General features: G+C 45.1%; 1 long non-coding RNA gene across 1 annotated transcript; it reads left to right on the top strand.

Moving 5' to 3' along the window:
- Nucleotides 1-728: 728 nt before the first annotated feature.
- LOC105464281 (uncharacterized) lies at nt 729-4,469 on the top strand. The gene is made up of 4 exons (XR_011614461.1): nt 729-1,852; nt 2,315-2,444; nt 2,822-3,011; nt 3,527-4,469. It is a non-coding gene; the product is annotated as an uncharacterized lncRNA (long non-coding RNA).
- Nucleotides 4,470-4,709: the final 240 nt, after the last annotated feature.

The following is a 4,709-nucleotide window of genomic DNA, read 5'->3' on the forward strand; positions in this document are numbered from 1 at the left end:
AAGGTCACATGTCAACAGGAGCAGCAGAATTTGCTGGCAGAGAACCACGTTCAGACTCCCTTCCCTTCACCTCTGTGCTCTAGGGCCTCAGAATACTTTCTTTTGAGACAGGGCCTCGCTCTGTCACCCAGGCTGACTGTAGTGGTGCAATCCTGGCTTATTGCAGCCTCCACTCCTAGACTCAAGCAATCCTCTACCTCAGCCTCCTGAGCAGCTGGGACTATAGATGCACACCACCATACCTGGCTAATTTTTGTACTTTTTTTGTAGAGACAGGGTCTTGCTAGATTGCACAGGCTGGTCTCTAATTTCTGGCCTCAAGTGATATTCCTACCTTGGCATCCCAAAGTACTGGGAAGAACACTTTTGAAAATGAATCTTCTGCTGGGTGTGGTGGCTCATGCCTGTAATCCCAGCACTTTGGGAGGCTGAGACAGGAGGATCACTTGAGGCCAGGAGTTCAAGGCCAGCCTGGCCAACATGGTGAAACTCCATCTCTACTAAAAATATAAAAATTAGCCAGCTGTCGTGGCACACGCCTGTAGTCCCAGCTATTTGGGAGGCTGAGGCAGGAGAATCATTTGAACCTGGGAGGTTGCAGTGAGCTGAGATCGCACCACTGCACTCCAGCCTGGGCTACAGAGTGAGACTCTGTCTCAAAAAAAAAAAAAAAAAAAAAAAGAATCTTCTCAGATGGGTTTCCATCAAATCAAGATACTATATTCTAAAACCACCTGCTTTGTTTACATCGAGCTTTTCTTTTCTTAAAAGTCCACTTAAGCCGGGCACGGTGGCTCACACCTGTAATCCCAGCACTTTGGGAGGCTGAGGTGGGTCGGTCACCTGAGGTCGGGAGTTTAAGACCAGCCTGACCAATATAGAGAAACCCTGTCTCTAATAAAAATACAAAATTAGCCGGGAGTGGTGGCGCATGCCTATAATCCCAGCTACTCGGGAGGCTGAGGCAGGAGAATCGCTTGAGCCTGGGAAGCGGAGGTTGAGGTGAACAGAGATTGCGCTACTGCACTGCAGCCTGGACAACAAGAGCAAAATTCCATCTCAAAACAACAACAACAACAACAACAACAACAAAAATCCACTTAAAGTATTTGTAATTGGATCATTCAGAAAAAAAGAGAAGGAAAGAAAGACTTTACACAGGTAAACGACTCTGGAACTCATCCTGGGGTTTGGGGACTCAGCAAGATCTCCAAGCCAGGCTCCCATTGTGCTCACAAGAAAACTCTGTAGTTAAGTCTCAAGTATGTACTGATTGCAACGCGAACAATTATAAGCTGTAAATGGCCTCTGCTCAGGGGAGAGGTCCAGGGATCCCCCCATGCACGCATGTATCACTAGGAACTGTGTAGAAATGTTCCAGATCCGTTCTCTACACGAACTTAACCCAGTCAGATGAACAGCAGCAAGGCCAGGAGCATTCCATTTACTGAGCGAGTTTAAGGTTTTAGTTTTTTTCTTTTTCTTTGAGACAAGGTCTGGCTCTGTCGCCCAAGCTGGAATGCAGTGGCACTATCTCGGCTCACTACAACCTCTACCTCCCAAACTCAAGCGATCCTCCCACCTCAGCCTCTTGAGTAGCCAGGACTACAGGCATGCATCACATGCCTGCCTGGCTAATTTTTGTATATTTTGTACAGATGGGGTTTTGCCATGTTTCCCAGGCTGGCCTCAAACTCCTGAACTCAAGCGATCCGCCCACCTTGACCTCCCAAAGTGCTGGGATTACAGGTGTGAGCCACCACGCCTGGCTCGATTCTTCTTTATAAGCCCTTCGGATTAGGATCAAATGAATCCAGCCACTGGAGTCTTTCAAAGATGACACAGATGTGAGGTGAGTTTCGCGGAATCACAGCCTCGGTTTAGAAGCTGAGGCCGTGGTTGACTCCAAGAGCCTCTAAGGCCTTACTTATTTGTTTAGTGGCTGGAAGGTCAGATGGGGAGAACATGGGTGATGTTTTCTGGAGAGGTGGACAGCTGTATTCCAGTCTCACCCACCTCAAGTCAGCTCTGATTCCCTGCTCATTTGCCAGGAACCTAGCTGCAGATAGGCTGTCCTGCTGGGGTAACAGTTTTACCGGAAAAAAAAGTGCCCGTCACATTTTTTTACTGGAAAAGTTGAGAGGGTGGGAGGCAAGCCTGGCTGGTTTCAGATTCCCCTCCTTGCACTCAAGGCAAGCTGGGCTCACAAAAGCACCACTCCCTCAAAACCCAGGGCAGGTTTTAGACCAACAACAGCCGAGTTTGGTTAAAAACGGTGGAAAATGTTCGTGCTTTCTCATGGTTTTGGCCCCAGATCGACTTGATGCCACTCCAGAGGTTCTCCCAGCCTCCAACTGCGGATTCTCAGTTCCTTTCAGAAAACAAGACGCCTCTCAACCAGCTAAATTGGTCATTTTCAATCTCGATTTCCTTCTTGCCATTGTGTAAGTCCAATCTTGTTAAACCTACGAAGAGTGAGGGTCAGAGCCGTGTACCCCTAAGTTATATTCCCAACACTTACAACCAGCCAGGTGATGTGTAGTTAAGAAGCACGATCTTCACTGGCTTTTACAATTATCAGGAGAGGAGCAGATGGAAGTCACGGGGCAGGGCAGTTTTCTGAGTCTGGTGAATTTCACTGATATAAGAAGGAAAGTGATAGTTTCAGAATCTGAAATTTGCCATAGAACAATGTCTTCTCTCCCGACCTGTGCACCTACCAAGGCCCTGCTCAACCTCTGTCTTCTGTGTCCAGAGAAAGCCTTTCCAACCCCTTTCAGGATGAATGAACCCCTCTTCTGTGCTCTCGTCTCTTTTCTAGACCCCCAACTCATCGCTGTCTGAATAGCTCCATCCCACTAGACCAGAGACTTCTCGAGGCCAAGAGCTGTCCGACCCGCCCAGGACACCCTCATTTGCTTGAATGAATAAGCAAATGGCTCCTTCCTCCAGCTGCCCCAGCCACTAAGTTTCACCTTGACCATGACTGGTGCTTCTCAGACCCAAACAAGGTAGCTACTGCAGGAAAGGAGACCCCTATAAAAATGAAAAGATGTTCATTGACGTGGGGGAACACCGGTTTGACCTCCCAGTTTTCTGCTTGTTGGAAAATATTCCAATTTTTCCTCAGCAAGTAGATTTCCCTTCCCACACCTTCAATTTCTTTTCTTTTTTCTTTTTTTCTTTTGGAGACAGGGTCTCACTCTGTCGCCTAGGCTGGAGTGCAGTGGCCTAATCTCCACTCACTGCAACCTTCGCCTTCCGGGTTCAAGCGATTCTCCTGCTTCAGCCTCCTAAGTAGCTGGGATTATAGGCGTGTGCCACCATGCCCAGCTAATTTTTGTATTTTTTAGTAGAGACTGGGTTTCTCCATGTTGGCCAGGCTGATCTCAGGTGATCTGCCAGCCTCAGTCACCTAAAGTGCTGGGATTACAGGTGCGAGCCACCTTGACCAGCCCGATTTCTTTTATAATGTGTCCCCAAAAAGGAAACTTACAAAATCCTCTTAAAAGAATATTCTCCACAGCACTGGCAGATGAAAAAGAATGTTATTGAGCTGGGCATGCCTGAATCTACATTCACTCTACTCTTAGCCATCTATATTTGTCTGTCTGACCGGATTCCTTTGTAAGTATTTGTACTAAGGAAATTTGACTTGCTGCCATTTGAGGTATTGTGGATAAATGGGCTTTTTAGTTGGCAAATCCAGAACTTTCCATCGTCATCAACACACACTTTGTGAGCTCCTATTAAGGAGTAATCTCCTTACTCTACTACGGTCTTGTACACGAGCAAGGAGATTACTAAAGTTTTTAAAGTCAGCTAAGAAAATAAATCAACATTTTTGTTTGTCAGTAAGAGGTTGATGGCATATATATGTACTGTGTATATATATGTGTGTGCACATACACATATGTAAATAAATGACACACATGGTGAAAGCAGTGTTATTTGGTTAAGACTAAAGGCATTGTTGGGAAGGGAGGTGGTGGAATTAGATGTTGATACAGTAGGTGTTTCAAATGTCAGATTTCAATGGTAATGGGAAGGAAAAGAAAGAAGAAAAATGGCTCCTTTAAAATATATCAATTCATCATTTCCCATTTGCAAACATTGAAAAAAAAATGAGAGAAGCTGTATGTCTTTCCTTGAGAGCTGCCTTTTAGCTCCCAGAGAGATGGAGTTTGGGCTGATGTCAGGGTTACTAAGGAAACGATGTATGCTTATGAATAGCAAAGCAAATAGACATATAAAACGCAAGTAAATCATTAATTGATTAATATTATTATTGATGGGATCTGAAGAGACTTACATATTCCTTCTTTATTCCAAGCTCTCAAAAGTTTTCTTTCATCGCAAAGCAAACACTCAGACGGCCACTTTATGGATAATTATTCCCTCTTTGCTTCACACTCTAGAGACGAAGAAGGGCTCACTCTTGGATTTTAATGGATCAAAGAAAATGGTAAACCAGGCAAGAGAAGTGTGCTTCATGTTTTCTGCCTTTTTAAAAAAAAAAAAAAAAATGATGGCTGTGGTTTTTGAAGAGAATGGAAAATGCATTAGGGATAGTTTGACTTAAACACAAAGCACCTTTTGGTTTGACAAACAGATTTGAGTAGAGGCAGAGCCACATCTTCTGAGCCATGATTATGTCAGTTTCAATGGTGCCTTTCTCAGTGGCTGGATTCCACAGCAGAGGGGTAGGG

This window comes from Macaca nemestrina, chromosome 15 (assembly GCF_043159975.1).
Source record: "Macaca nemestrina isolate mMacNem1 chromosome 15, mMacNem.hap1, whole genome shotgun sequence".
Taxonomy (NCBI): Eukaryota; Metazoa; Chordata; class Mammalia; order Primates; family Cercopithecidae; genus Macaca; species Macaca nemestrina.